The following is a 17,074-nucleotide window of genomic DNA, read 5'->3' on the forward strand; positions in this document are numbered from 1 at the left end:
GACATTTACTCCTGATTATTATTTGTGAACATTTATGAACATTTGAACATCTTGGCCATGTTCTGTTATAATCTCCACCCGGCACAGCCAGAAGAGGACTGGCCACCCCTCATAGCCTGGTTCCTCTCTAGGTTTCTTCCTAGGTTTTGGCCTTTCTAGGGAGTTTTTCCTAGCCACCGTTCTTCTACACCTGCATTGCTTGCTGTTTGGGGTTTTAGGCTGGGTTTCTGTACAGCACTTCGAGATATTAGCTGATGTACGAAGGGCTATATAAAATAAACTTGATTTGATTTGAGTAGATCTACTGCATCTTAGACTTTTAATGATAGTGACAGATCTTTCAGTTACATTTATTTCTATGTGAAGTTGGTCGGGTCACCCAAACAGTTACATATTGCAGCTTTAAGTGATAGTTTCACATTCAAATCTATGTATTGGTGTGTGGCCAACAAGTTTTATAGAGAGAACCCAACATTTTTCGTGCCATTTGAGAGTTTGAAATTTAAGTCCTGCGGACCCAAGTGCGTGACAGAATCAACAGTACAAAACCAAAGATATTGACAGTGGTGGAAAAAGTTCCCAATTGTCATACTTGAGTAAAAGTAAAGATAACGTAATAGAAAATGACTCAAGTAAAAGTGAAAGTCACCCAGTAAAATACTACTTGAGTAAAAGTACTTGGTTTAAATATACTTAAGTATCAAGAGTAAAAGTATGAATAATTTAAAATTCCTTATATTAAGCAAATCAGAATGCACAATTTTTTATTTGACTTACGGATAGCCAGGGGCATACTCCAACAGTCAGACATAATTTACAAACGATGAATTTGTGTTTAGTGAGTCCACCAGATCAGAGGCAGTAGGGATGACCAGGGATGTTCTCTGTTTAGTGAGTCCTCCAGATCAGAGGCAGTAGGGATGACCAGGGATGTTCTCTGTTTAGTGAGTCCACCAGATCAGAGGCAGTAGGGATGACCAGGGATGTTCTCTGTTTAGTGAGTCCTCCAGATCAGAGGCAGTAGGGATGACCAAGGAGGTTCTTTTGATAAGTCAAATACAAATCTAATCACATACACATGGTTAGCAGATGTTAATGCGAGTGTAGCGTAATGCTTGTAAGTGTGTGAATTTGACAATTTTCTGTCCTGCTAAGCATTCAACATGTAACGAGTACTTCTGGGTGTCAGGGAAAATGTAAGGAGTAAAAAGTACATTATTTTCTTTAGGAATGTAGTGAAGTAAAAGTTGTCAAAAATAGAAATAGTAAAGTATAGTAAAGTACAGATACCCCAAAAAACTACTTAAGTTGTACTTCAAGGTATTTTTACACCGCTGGATATTGATCCGTTTTAAGCAATCGATTTTATGTCGTCGTGATGACTATATACTCTATACTAACATCACCAATCTGAGGTCAAAAGGATGGGTAATTCCACTGCATTTTATAGGGTGAAAATGCAAGTTTGTGGAAGATAGTAACACAAATTTTCCACATGAGGGAAATTAGCATAATATAAAATAATTAAACAACTGCAACAATGACACTATGTCCCACTCATTATGTCCCACTCTCTATGTCCCACTCACTATGTCCCACTCACTATGTCCCACTCATTATGTCCCACTCATTATGTCCCACTCTCTATGTCCCACTCTCTATGTCCCACTCTCTATGTCCCACTCATTATGTCCCACTCACTATGTCCCACTCACTATGTCCCACTCATTATGTCCCACTCACTATGTCCCACTCATTATGTCCCACTCATTATGTCCCACTCATTATGTCCCACTCACTATGTCCCACTCACTATGTCCCACTCATTATGTCCCACTCATTATGTCCCACTCATTATGTCCCACTCACTATGTCCCACTCATTATGTCCCACTCATTATGTCCCACTCATTATGTCCCACTCACTATGTCCCACTCACTATGTCCCACTCACTATGTCCCACTCATTATGTCCCACTCACTATGTCCCACTCACTATGTCCCACTCATTATGTCCCACTCATTATGTCCCACTCATTATGTCCCACTCATTATGTCCCACTCATTATGTCCCACTCACTATGTCCCACTCACTATGTCCCACTCACTATGTCCCACTCACTATGTCCCACTCTCTATGTCCCACTCTCTATGTCCCACACTCTATGTCCCACTCATTATGTCCCACTCATTATGTCCCACTCATTATGTCCCACTCATTATGTCCCACTCACTATGTCCCACTCACTATGTCCCACTCACTATGTCCCACTCACTATGTCCCACTCATTATGTCCCACTCATTATGTCCCACTCACTATGTCCCACTCATTATGTCCCACTCATTATGTCCCACTCACTATGTCCCACTCACTATGTCCCACTCATTATGTCCCACTCATTATGTCCCACTCACTATGTCCCACTCACTATGTCCCACTCATTATGTCCCACTCACTATGCCCCACTCATTATGTCCCACTCATTATGTCCCACTCACTATGTCCCACTCATTATGTCCCACTCTCTATGTCCCACTCATTATGTCCCACTCATTATGTCCCACTCATTATGTCCCACTCACTATGTCCCACTCATTATGTCCCACTCATTATGTCCCACTCACTATGTCCCACTCATTATGTCCCACTCATTATGTCCCACTCACTATGTCCCACTCATTATGTCCCACTCATTATGTCCCACTCATTATGTCCCACTCATTATGTCCCACTCATTATGTCCCACTCATTATGTCCCACTCATTATGTCCCACTCACTATGTCCCACTCATTATGTCCCACTCTCTATGTCCCACTCTCTATGTCCCACTCATTATGTCCCACTCATTTTGTCCCACTCATTATGTCCCACTCATTATGTCCCACTCACTATGTCCCACTCATTATGTCCCACTCACTATGTCCCACTCACTATGTCCCACTCACTATGTCCCACTCATTATGTCCCACTCATTATGTCCCACTCACTATGTCCCACTCATTATGTCCCACTCACTATGTCCCACTCACTATGTCCCACTCATTATGTCCCACTCATTATGTCCCACTCATTATGTCCCACTCACTATGTCCCACTCATTATGTCCCACTCATGATGTCCCACTCACTATGTCCCACTCACTATGTCCCACTCATTATGTCCCACTCTCTATGTCCCACTCATTATGTCCCACTCACTATGTCCCACTCACTATGTCCCACTCATTATGTCCCACTCATTATGTCCCACTCACTATGTCCCACTCATTATGTCCCACTCACTATGTCCCACTCATTATGTCCCACTCATTATGTCCCACTCATTATGTCCCACTCATTATGTCCCACTCATTATGTCCCACTCACTCATATAAATGCTCTCAAACACAATTTAACTGAGCGCACTAGACTAGAGCCACAGCCTGTGCAGCAGAATGTTTGATGTCCCTATATATAGGCAAAAAACGATAGAAGTAACGGCACGTAAATAAAGTCACCTTGATTGTGTCGAGCGGGTGTCCCACAAACAGAAGGCACGCTCCTCCGGCTCCTCCCGCCACAAAGTTCTTTAACGGAGAGATATGTTTCACCTGGTTGCCCTGGAGGAGCTCCAGCTCCAACTCTCCCAACTCTCCCATTCTCTTCTCACATAATAACCTACTAGACACTCGCGCACTCTCTTCCTCCCCCTCATTGCGCACGTGACTTCCCTTCTGATCCCCAACGGTTCAAACTGTTCAAACACACACTCAACATCACGTGTCTCCTCCTCTCTGCCCCCGACCGTCTCTTTCTCTGCTGGACTTCCAGTGAACCTCTCTCAATTCAAAGGGGCTTTATTGGCATGGGAAGCAGAGGTTTACATTGGGGCTTTATTGGCATGGGAAGCAGAGGTTTACATTGGGGCTTTATTGGCATGGGAAGCAGAGGTTTACATTGGGGCTTTATTGGCATGGGAAGCAGAGGTTTACATTGCCAAAGGCAAGTGACAAAAACAATAAACAAAAGTGAGATGAAACCAATGTAACAACATCAACAAATATTGCTCTCTTGTTCATGAAGACTTGACCCTTTAGCGGCCGTCCTCTCCGCTCCATTAGGCTCTAGGTCTATGGAAAATCTATTTTTAGGAGTGCATGCAAAGCAGTGCACAACTCTAGATTTCTTGCTGTAGTATATTAGCGACACCTAGTGGTGCAATACCAGCGGGGCACTAGGAGTCACCTGAGGATAAAATAAACCTTATGCACTCTAGAAGCTGGGTGAGTGCAGGACAAGTGGATTTTTCACGAAAACCTAGCCTAGCCGTTCAGTTAACACAGCTAACCAGCAAACACGTGTGCTAGCTAGCAAAATAAGCTAAGAACAATGGCACTGAGCTTACCTTCTCTCCCGCCGTTTGATGTGCATTCTGACCAGCCGTTTGATGTGCATTCTGACCCAGCCGTTTGATGTGCATTCTGACCAGCCGTTTGATGTGCATTCTGACCAGCCGTTTGATGTGCATTCTGACCCAGCCGTTTGATGTGTATTCTGACCCAGCTGTTTGATGTGCATTCTGACCAGCCGTTTGATGTGCATTCTGACCAGCCGTTTGATGTGCATTCTGACCCAGCCGTTTGATGTGCATTCTGACCAGCCGTTTGATGTGTATTCTGACCCAGCCGTTTGATGTGCATTCTGACCAGCCGTTTGATGTGCATTCTGACCAGCCGTTTGATGTGCATTCTGACCAGCCGTTTGATGTGTATTCTGACCCAGCCGTTTGATGTGCATTCTGACCCAGCTGTTTGATGTGTATTCTAACCAGCCGTTTGATGTGCATTCTGACCAGTCGTTTGATGTGCATTCTGACCCAGCCGTTTGATGTGTATTCTGACCCAGCCGTTTGATGTGCATTCTGACCCAGCTGTTTGATGTGTATTCTAACCAGCCGTTTGATGTGCATTCTGACCAGTCGTTTGATGTGCATTCTGACCCAGCCGTTTGATGTGCATTCTGACCAGCCGTTTGATGTGCATTCTGACCAGCTGTTTGATGTGCATTCTGACCAGCCGTTTGATGTGCATTCTGACCAGCCGTTTGATGTGCATTCTGACCAGCCGTTTGATGTGCATTCTTGATTGAAGTAGGCCATGTTAGACCATTGGGAGGTGTTAAATGTTAAATGTTTCAGATCTGGTCAGGAGGACAAGACATCTAATGATGACCACGATGTTAAATGTTTCAGATGTAGTCAGGAGGACAAGACATCAAATTTCTTATGGCTGCAATCCTGGTAACGGGATCGATAAGACAAAAACAAAAAAAAGCACAGGGCGCCAAATTCAAAAAACAGAAATCTCATAATTAAAATTCCTCAGACATTCATGTGTCTTATATCATTTTAAAGGTAATCTTATTGTTAATACCACCAAAGTGTCCGATTTCAAATAGGCTTTTCAGCGAAAGCACTACAAACGATTATGTTAGGTCACCACAAAACCACAATAAGCACAGCCATTTTTTCCAGCGAAAGATAGCTTTCACAAAAACCAGAAATAGAGATAAAATTAATCACTAACCTTTGATTATTATCATCAGATGACACTCATAGGACTTCATGTCACACAATACATGCATGTTTTGTTTGATTAAGTTCATATTTATATAAAAAAATCTGATGTTACATTGACGCGTTAGATTCACTAGTTCCAAAAACATCAAGTGACTTTGCATAGCCACATCGTTTCAACAGAAATACTCATCATAAATATAGATGATAATACAAGTTATACACATGGAATTATAGATATACCTCTCCTTAATGCAACCGCTGTGTCAGATTTCAAAAAAACTTTACGGAAAAATAAACCATGCAATAATCTGAGACAGCGCTCAGAACAATAGCCAAATTAGCCGCCATGTTGGACTCAACAGAAACCAGAAAATACATGATAAATGTTTCCTTACCTTTGATGAATTCATCAGAATGCAGTCCTAGGAATCCCAGGTCCACAATAAATGCTTGATTTGTTCGTTAATGTCCGTTATTTATGTCAAATTAGCTACTTTGGTTCGCGCCTTCGGTAAACAATTCCAAAGTCAGAAAGCGCATCCACTATAACGTGACGAAATGTCCAATAGTTCCGTAACAGTCAGTAGAAACATGTCAAACGATGTACTGAATCAATCTTTAGAATGTTGTTAACATACATCTTGAATAATGTTCCAACCGGAAAATTAAATTGACTTCAGATGAGCGGTGGAACGGAGGTCCTCCTCATGTGAAGGCGCATGGTGAATGCGTGATCAGCCCGTGGAAGTGATTACTCATTCCTGTCTCCTTCGGCCCCCCTTCACATTAGATTCATCAGACAAAGTTCTGTTGACTGTTGACATCTAGTGGAAGCCGTAGGAAGTGAAAAGTCATCAATTTCTCTCTGTGATTTCAATGAGAGCTTGGTTGAAAATTGGCACCCCCAGAAAAAATACAAACAGGAAGTGGAACTTCTCAGGTTTTTGCCTGCCATGTGAGTTCTGTTATACTCACAGACATAATTCAAACAGTTTTAGAAACTTCAGAGTGTTTCTATCCAATATGAATAATAATATGCATATATTAGCAACTGGGAATGAGGAGCAGGCCATTTAATATGGGCACCTCTGTGCACCTTTCATCCAAGCTACTCAATACTGCCCCTTCAGCCATAAGAAGTTGTTTAATGACCACGATGTTAAATGTTTCAGTTCTGTTCAGGAGGACAAGCCATCAAATAATGACCACGATGTTAAATGTTTCAGATCTGGTCAGGAGGACAAGACATCTAATAATGACCACGATGTTAAATGTTTCAGATCTGGTCAGGAGGACAAGCCATCTAATGATGACCACGATGTTAAATGTTTCAGATCTGGTCAGGAGGACAAGACAGTTATTAGTCAATGGACAGCCAGTTAGTGGGGATATCACCAGGAGGACATGTCAGGAGAAGTGGTCTTCTTTAAACTGGACCTAAAGTGGGGATATTATCAGATCGAACTGAAACTCGAGTCTCGTTCCCTGACCACATGTGACTCACACAGGCTTGTGCCGTAACAAGAGACTAATGTTTCAATGTCTCCTCTGCTCCTGAGACATATCAACACATTCCCCCTCAAGTCCTACAAACATCTCAGATGATATCACTGTGTTTGGGAAAAACACACAAGAACAGAACAAACGACTACACCAAGTCCTGAGACGACTGCAGGAGAGGGGGCTCAATCTCAACAGTGACAAATGTGAATTCCGACTGACAGAGATGGAGTTCGTGGGCCACATTCTCTCGAGGAATGGCATCGGAGCAGCACAGTCAAAGGTGGAAGCAGACAAACGCTGCTGAAGAAAGGAGTTTCTGAGGACTACTGTGCTGATGTATCCCTAATCTGGCAACCACATCCCAACCGCAGAGAAGACGCACAAAAACAGCAAACGGACATGGGGAGATGAACAAGAATCACCAATCAACGCGCTGAAGAACGCACTGGCCAGGTCATAAAACATGGCCTACTTCAATCAAGATGCAGAGACACATGTGATTGTGGATGCTAGTCCAGTGGGGCTACTGTATCTTGAGTCAGAAGCAAAAAGATGGTTCACACAGGCCAGTGTGCTATGCTAGCCGTGCTCTCACAGATGTAGAGCGATGCTATTCTCACACTGAAAGAGAGGCACTCGCCGTAGTCTGGGCGTGCAATACGTTTCATGTTTTTTCTATGGCAAAGCCTTTGCCATGGTAACCGACCACAAGCCTTTAGAGACTATTTATTCTTCAAAATACAAACAAACAGCGAGGATCGAGAGATGGGCACTGGAAATTCATCTCTACACTACGGGACGACCACATCTACTATGTAGCCAAACAGCATCTCTACACTACTGGGTGGACCACATTTACTATGTAGCCAAACAGCATCTCTACACTACTGGGTGGACCACATTTACTATGTAGAGAAACAGCATCTCTACACTACTGGGTGGACCACATTTACTATGTAGCCAAACAGCATCTCTACACTACTGGGTGGACCACATTTACTATGTAGAGAAACAGCATCTCTACACTACGAGGACGACCACATTTACTATGTAGAGAAACAGCATCTCTACACTACTGGGTGGACCACATTTACTATGTAGAGAAACAGCATCTCTACACTACGAGGACGACCACATTTACTATGTAGCCAAACAGCATCTCTACACTACTGGGTGGACCACATTTACTATGTAGAGAAACAGCATCTCTACACTACGGGGACGACCACATTTACTATGTAGATAAACAGCATCTCTACACTACGGGGACGACCACATCTACTACGTTGAGAAACAGCATCTCTACACTACGGGGACGACTACATCTGCTACGTTGAGAAACATCCTAAACCTCATCACCACCGCCAATATAGTCAAAAGCCTAAGGGTGACGTTCGCAGTCCATGGAAATCCTGAGTCTATTGTGATGGATATTGGCGCTCCTCTCACAGCGAGTGCTTTCCGAGCATACATGGATGAAAACAGGATCCGACACCGCCTCATCACTCATTACTGGCCTCAGGCCAACGGCAAAGTTGAAAGACAGAACAGGACACTTGTCAAAGCAATTCGCGCCGCTCAATCAGAAAGGAAGGATTGGCATCACAGAACTGCAGACGTTTCTTATGACCTACAGGAGTATGCCACACTCCGTCACATGCCGCAGTCCAGGTGAACTGTTGTTCAACCGCCAAATTAGAACCAAATTGCCAGAGCTGTCAGCCGATTGCATCCAGGAGCTGACAATGCCGTTCGGCTTGCTGATGCTGAAAGGAAGGGCTGACAGAACGCAGACAGATCTAGAAGAGCAACTGAAAGCACAATCCAACAAAGTGACATGGTTCTGCTACAGCAATCAAAGCAGAACAAGTTGTCAACTACCTTCGAACAAGAACCATACACCATTGTGGACTGGAAGGGGAACTTTGTTGTCCTGGAAAGGAATAGCAAGGGGGCCATGCGACATGTTTCTTTTGTGAAACTGTGGATACAACCACAGTCAGGACAATGGACTACAAGTGACAGAGACACTGACCGGGCAGAGCCTGACACACTGCTGTCATGACGTTGCCCTCTTTGGGTACAGCGAGCACCATCCCCTTCTCTCTGTCTCCTACACTCAGGCTGCTGCGACCTCAGGTCGTAAATTCCTGGAGGAGATGATCTCCTCATGGCCACAGTATATCCACAGTATATAGAGAAAGTGAGTTTCATAGAGAGAACAAAGGAATTTCTTCCACCTCACAGAACTTGAGGTCCGAACAACATTTATGTTCTGGAGAATGTATAAAAGATCGGTGAAGAATCCAGGTACGAACTGGTCCGTTGGTACCATTTTGTGAAACTCATGGGAGACAATACGACCATATTACCATAACGCTGTTTATATAATAGCCTCAGTTATGAGGCTTACATCTAATTGTTGTATAAGATGAATGAGTGAGGATGATACTGTTTGTGAAATTGTGTAATGTGATTTTGGACTGTTTAATGAAGGAAACTCCAATTCCCTTTGGAGTTTAACTAAATCAGAGGACCGCCCATAAGCACAGTTATGGTCTGGCGTCCTGGGACAGGCCCTTTTCTGCTCTTCCGAATAAAACCCCCACCCGGGTTTTCTATCACCAGACCAGCTTACCTCGATAACGAGAGGCCCAAGGTTTGAGAGGAGACCAGCTTACCTCAATTACGAGATGGCTAAAGGTTGCAGACCAGCTTACCACGAGAGGGCCAAGGTTTGAGAGGAGACCATAAACCTAAGGCTTGAGTAGATGGCTGAATCTTTTAACCACACCACGTGGTTAAACTCTTAGACTATCGATACCGACAGAATAAGAACAAGTCTTTGATATTAATTACTAGTCTGCAGCTAGGAAATCGGTATCATTGAACGCGAAGACCGACAACCGCCGAAACATCTATTCTATAACGACATGAATGAATGTCACTCTGAACTATCCATTCTAACCACGACAGAGACAGAGAGAGGGCGGACAAACTCTCCAACAGAAACAAACTTTTCAACAGAGATCCCGACGACACACTGAGCGTAAATATATATATGGTCGTATGAAAACGTTTGGGCACCCCTGACAACTTCCATGATTTCCATTTATAAATAATTGGGTGTTTGGATCAGCAATTTCATTTTGATCTATCAAATAACTGATGGACACAGTAATATTTCAGTAGTGAAATTAGGTTTATTGGATTAACAGAAAATGTGCAATATGCATCAAAACAAAATTAGACAGGTGCATAAATTTGGGCACCCCAATAGAAAAACCCCATCAATATTTAGTAGAGCCTCCTTTTGCTAAAATAACAGCCTCTAGACACTTCCTATAGCCTCTAATGAGTGTCTGGATTCTGGATTAAGGTATTTTGGACCATTCCTCCTTACAAAACATCTCCAGTTCAGTTAGGTTTGATGGTTGCCGAGCATGGACAGCCCGCTTCAAATCATCCCACAGATTCTCAATGATATTCAGGTCTGGGGACTGGGATGGCCATTCCAGAACATTGTACTTGTTCCTCTGCATAAATGCCCGGGTAGATTTTGAGCAGTGTTTTGGGTCGTTGTCTTGTTGAAATATCCAGCGCCGGCGTAACTTCAACTTTGTGACTGATTCTTCAACATTATTCCCAAGAATCTGATGATATTGAGTGGAATCCATGCGACCCTCAACTTTAACAAGATTCCTAGTACCGGCACTGGCCACACAGCCCCACAGCATGATGGAACCCCCACCAAATTTTACTGTGGGTAGCAAGTGTTTTTCTTGGAACGCTGTGTTCTTTTGCCGCCATGCATAACGTCCCTTGTTATGACCAAATAACTCAATCTTTGTTTCATCAGTCCACAGCACCTTATTCCAAAATGAAGCTGGCTTGTCCAAATGTGCGTTTGCATACCTCAAGCGACTCTGTTTGTGGCGTGTGTGCAGAAAAGGCTTCTTCCGCATCACTCTCCCATACAGCTTCTCCTTGTGCAAAGTGCGCTGAATTGTTGAACGATGCACAGTGACACCATCTGCAGCAAGATGATGTTGTAGGTCTTTGGAGGTGGTCTGTGGGCTGTTTTGGACCGTTCTCACCATCCTTTGCCTTTGCCTCTCCGATATTTTACTTGGCCTGCCACTTCTGGCCTTAACAAGAACTGTGCCTGTGGTCTTCCATTTCCTCACTATGTTCCTCACAGTGGACACTGACAGTATTAAATCTCTGCGATAGCTTCTTGTAGCCTTCCTCTAAACCATAATGTTGAACAATCTTTGTTTTCAGGTCATTTGAGAGTTGTTTTGAGACCCCCATGTTGCCACTCTTCAGAGGAGAGTCAAAGAGAACAACAACTTGCAATTGGCCACCTTAAATACCTTTTCTCGTGATTGGATGCACTTGTCTATGAAGTTCAAGGCTTAATGAGCTCACCAAACCAATTGTGTGTTCCAATTAATCAGAGCTAAGTAGTTACAGGTATTCAAATCAATAGAATGACAAGGGTGCCCACATTTTTGCATAGCCTATTTTTCACATCTGATTTAATTTCATACAACTTAATATTGCTACACTAAAAATCTTTGTCTGGACAATACCCCAGTACTCAGCTTTTATTAGAAAATGAATGGCATGCCACTGTGATCATTTTCTGTGACGACAGAGTAAATTATTATGCAGCCTCAGAGGCCCAAACCTTTTCATACGACTATATATTGATTGCAATTATTCCCTAATGATTGAGCGTTCATGTGCAAAGGATTAGCATTTCAATTGTTATAATTATCAACTCTGGTGTGTCTCATCTCAGTTGACCCCCACTTCCCTTTTTGTCCACCAAGCCGCGATACCGGTTTATCCCACTAGGGAAACTCCGTTATCATTTCCTTGTACTGTTTGTTTATACATTTCTGTGAATTACTTAGTTAGTAGATAAATATTTTAAGACAATTGATGTATGGATGACTCATAGTGAAGACTGGGTTCGTGCAGATAATCAACAATTTACGACGTTTGGAATGAGACTAACATGAGGTAAATAATTCATTAATTCGAAGACTAAGTGATCAGATATTCAAATTTCTGAAAGTTATATTAGGAAAATTATGACTTTATAATCTGAATATTTTCCTTGGTGCCCCGATTTCCTAGTTAATTACAGTTACAAGATGAATCAGTTTAATCGCGTAATAATAATTACAGAGAATTATTTGATAAATAAGTCTTCAGTTTAATGATGCCAAAGACACGACACTGCCTAGACAAGTGCCTGAACCTGATGAGGCCATTCAACTACACCCTCGACCCCCAAAGACTCAGACAACAAGTTGTGCATCTGAAAGTCTATGTTTAGATAAACATGTTGCCATAATGGATCAGAATAATCTCCGGCACAGTCTGAATGGCAGGGCAGTCTACCCCTAGCCATCACAGAAAAGTTACGGCAAAAATGATTGTCAAATAAATATAGTTAACTAAAGAGTTCCAGCAATGTAACCAGTGTTATGGGTGGTCGTTTAAAGAAAGTAGAAATAAACATTACAGTATGTTGTTGTTGGGAAATATGTATACAAGAGATACTTTTTTGAGTACTAGATAATGGTTTGTTACGTTATAATGCATAGATCTACAGTTTGGAGATGTGTTATCATAAAGGTTCGTCAAACATCTAAGAGGAGGGATTTAGTGTATTAGCGACACCTAGTGGTGCAATACCAGCGGGGCACTAGGAGTCACCTGAGGATCGGACTGAGGCTATGCTTGGGGGACCAAGAATAAAGTACAAGTAAATGAATGTTTGTCACAACCCGGCTCGTGGGAAGTGACGACGAGCTCTTATAGGACCAGGGCACAAATAATAATATAATAATAATCAATCATTTTGCTCTTTATTTATCTTACATATAAAACCTTATTTGTTCATCAAAATTGTTCAATAACTCACCACAGGTTAATACCACTCCACTATGTCTCCCTGTCATGGCTTTTGTGCCATCAGTACAGATACCAACACATCTTGACCACCAAAGTTCATTAGATGTCACAAAGCTGTCTAGTACTTTAATGAAGCTGCCAGTTTAAAACTTTTGAACAGTAGTGTATGTGAGAATTACCGCCCCCCAGGTGGTGAGGGTAGGTAACAACACATCCGCCATGCTAATCCTCAACACTGGGGTGCGTGCTCAGTCCCCTCCTGTGCTCCCTGTTCACTCATGACTGCACGGCCAGGCACGACTCCAACACCATCATTAAGTTTGCAGACGACACAACAGTGGTAGACCTGATCACCGACAACGACGAGACAGTATATAGGGAGGAGGTCAGAGACAACCTCTCTCTCAACGTGATTAAGACTAAGGAGATGATTGTGGACTACAGGAAAAGGAGGACCGAACAGGCCCCCATTCTCATCGACGGTGTTGTAGTGGAGCAGGTTGAGAGCTTCAAGTTCCTTGTTGTCCACATCACCAACAAACTAACATGGTCCAAGCACATCAAGACAGTTGTGAAGAGGGCACGACAAAACCTATTCCCCCTCAAGAGACTCAAAATATTTGGCATGGGTTCTCAGATCCTCAAAAGGTTTTACAGCTGCACTATCGAGAGCATCCTGACTGGTTGCATCACTGCCTGGTATGGCAACTGCTCGGCCTCCGACCGCAAGGCAATACAGAGGGTAGTGCGTACGGCCCAGTACATTACTGGGTCCAAGCTTCCTGCCGTCCAGGACCTCTATACCAGGCGGTGTCAGAGGAAAGCCCTACAAGTTGTCCAAGGCTCCATCCACCATAGTCATAGACTGTTCTCTCTGCTACCGCACGGCAAGCGGTACCGGAGCGCCAAGTCTAGGTCCAAGAGGCTCCTAAACAGCTTCTAACCCCAAGGCAAAAGACTACTGAACAATCAAATGGCCTGTCACACCCTGGCCTTTGTTATATTGATTTTCTTTATTAGTTTAGTTAGGTCAGGGTGTGACATGGGAAGTTTGTGTGTTTTTGTCTAGTTTAGGGTGTGTGTATTGTTTAGGGGGTTTTGTAGTATGTATGGGGTTGTGTTCAGTGTAGGTGTTTAGGAAAGTCTATGGTTGCCTGATTTGGTTCTCAATCAGAGACAGCTGTTTATTGTTGTCTCTGATTGGGAGCCATATTTAAGCCAGCCATAGGCTTTAGGTGTTTGTGGGTAATTGTCTATGTTGAACGTTTGTAGCTTGTGTATGCACTAACGTTTGTAGCTTCACGGTCGTTTGTTGTTTTGTTTTGTAAAAGTGTTCGTTTCGTGTTTCGTCATCTCTAATAAAAGAAGATGTCCTCATATCCCGCTGCGCCTTGGTCCGCTTATTATGACGGTCGTGACAGAATTACCCACCAAACCAGGACCAAGCAGCGTGGAAAAAAGCAGCAGCAGCGATGTCAAGAATCCTGGACGTGGGAGGAAATCCTAGACGGGAGAGGACCCTGGGCACAGCAAGGGGAATATCACCGCCCCAAGGCAGAGATGGAGGCAGCACGGCGACACGGCAGGAAGCCTGAGAGACAGCCCCAAAAAATTATTGGGGGGGGGCACTTGGAGCAGTCGGCGAAGTTGAGGGGTGAGTCTGAGATTGTCGAGGAGTTATTGGACAGATTGGAGGAGAGTGAACGAAGGGGAGATTATGAGACATTCGAGGAGTTGTTGACGAAATTGGAGGAGAGTGAAGAGAGAGAGCTGTTGGTTTGGCAGAGTATGCATGGCATTCTCCCTGAGGAGCGTGTTAGCTGTCCGATGCCACCTGTGTCAGTTCCTCGTACTCAGCCTGAAACTTGTGTTAAAGTTCCGGAGGATTTGATGCCGGCTATACACACCAGGTCTCCAGTACACCTTCACAACCCGGTGTGTCCTGTTCCTGCTTCTTGCACTCATCCTGAGATGCGTGTCCCCAGCCCGGTACCACCAGTTCCGGCACCACGCACTAGGCCTAATGTGCGTCTCCAGAGCCCTGTACGCACTGTTCCTGCTCCCCGCACTAGCCTTGAGGTGCGTGTCCTCAGCCCGGTTCCTCCAGTTCCGGCACCCCGCACTAGCCCTGAGATGCGTGTCCCCAGCCCGGTACCACCAGTGCCGGCACCACGCACTAGGCCTAATGTGCGTCTCCAGGGTCCAGTATGCCCTGTTCCTTCTCCCCGCACTCGCCCTGAGGTGCGTGCCCTCAGCCCGGTACCACCAGTCCCGGTACCACGCACCAGGCCTATAGTGCGCCTCGAGAACTCAGTGTGCCCTGTTCCTGCTCCCCGCACTAGCCCTGAGATGCGTGTCCCCAGCCCGGTACCACCAGTGCCGGCACCACGCACTAGGCCAAATGTGCGACTCCAGGGTCCAGTATGCCCTGTTCCTGCTCCCCGCACTAGCCTGAAGGTGCGTGTCCTTAGCCCGGTACCTCCAGTTCCGGCACCACGCACCAGGCCTACAGTGCGCCTCAGCCGGCCAGAGTCTGCCGTCTGCCCAGCAGCGCCTGAACTGCCCGTCTGCCCAACGGCGTCTGAACTGCCCGTCTGCCCAACGGCGTCTGAACTGCCCGTCTGCCCAACGGCGCCTGAACTGCCCGTCTGCCCAACGCCGTTTGAACTGCCCGTCTGCCCAACGGCGCCTGAACTGCCCGTCTGCCCAACGGCGCCTGAACTGCCCGTCTGCCCAACGGCGCCTGAACTGCCCGTCTGCCCAACGGCGCCTGAACTGCCCGTCTGCCCAACGCCGTCTGAACTGTCCGTCTGCCAAGCGCCGCATGAACTGCCTGTCTGTACTGAGCCTTCAAAGCCGCCCGTATGTACTGAGCCTGCAAAGCCGCCCGTCTGTACTGAGCCTTCAAAGCCGCCCGTCTGTCATGAGCCTTCAGAGCCGTCTGCCAGACAGAAGCCGCTAGAGCCGTCCGCCAGACAGGAGCCGCTAGAGCCGTCCGCCAGACAGGAGCATCCAGAGCCTTCCGCCAGACAGGAGCATCCAGAGCCTTCCGCCAGACAGGAGCAGCCAGAGCCTTCCGCCAGACAGGAGCAGCCAGAGCCGCCAGCCAGACAGGAGCAGCAAGAGCCGCCAGCCAGCCATGAGCAGCAAGAGCCGCCAGCCAGCCATGAGCAGCAAGAGCCGCCAGCCAGCCATGAGCAGCAAGAGCCGCCAGCCATGAGCAGCAAGAGCCGCCAGCCAGCCATGAGCAGCAAGAGCCGCCAGCCAGCCATGAGCAGCAAGAGCCGCCAGCCAGCCATGAGCAGCAAGAGCCGCCAGCCAGCCATGAGCAGCAAGAGCCGCCAGCCAGCCATGAGCAGCAAGAGCCGCCAGCCAGCCATGACCAGCCAGAGCCGTCAGCCAGCCATGACCAGCCAGAGCCGTCAGCCAGCCATGACCAGCCAGAGCCGTCAGCCAGCCATGACCAGCCAGAGCCGTCAGCCAGCCATGACCAGCCAGAGCCGTCAGCCAGCCATGACCAGCCAGAGCCGTCAGCCAGCCAGGATCCGCCAGAGCCGTCAGCCAGCCAGGATCCGCCAGAGCCGTCAGCCAGCCAGGATCCGCCAGAGCCGTCAGCCAGCCAGGATCCGCCAGAGCCGTCAGCCAGCCAGGATCCGCCAGAGCCAGCCAGCCAGGATCCGCCAGAGCCAGCCAGCCAGGATCCGCCAGAGCCATCTGCCAGTCATGACCTGCCCCTCAGTCATGAGCTGCCCCTCAGTCATGAGCTGCCCCTCAGTCATGAGCTGCCCCTCAGTCCGGAGCTGCCCCTCAGTCCGGAGCTGCCCCTCAGTCCGGAGCTGCCCCTCAGTCCGGAGCTGCCCCTCCGTCCAGTGGCGCCCTATGGGATGGTATTCAGTCCAGGACTCGCCGTTCCAGAGGCGCCACCAAAGCGGGTAGTGACTATGGTGGAGGGGGGTCCACGTCCCGCACCCGAGCCGCCACCATAGGAAGGCCCACCCGGACCCTCCCCTTCTGTGTCAGGTTTTGCGGCCGGAGTCCGCACCTTTGGGGGGGGGGGGGGGGGTACTGTCACACCCTGGCCT

Source organism: Salvelinus namaycush, unplaced genomic scaffold (assembly GCF_016432855.1).
Source record: "Salvelinus namaycush isolate Seneca unplaced genomic scaffold, SaNama_1.0 Scaffold2057, whole genome shotgun sequence".
Lineage (NCBI taxonomy): Eukaryota > Metazoa > Chordata > Actinopteri > Salmoniformes > Salmonidae > Salvelinus > Salvelinus namaycush.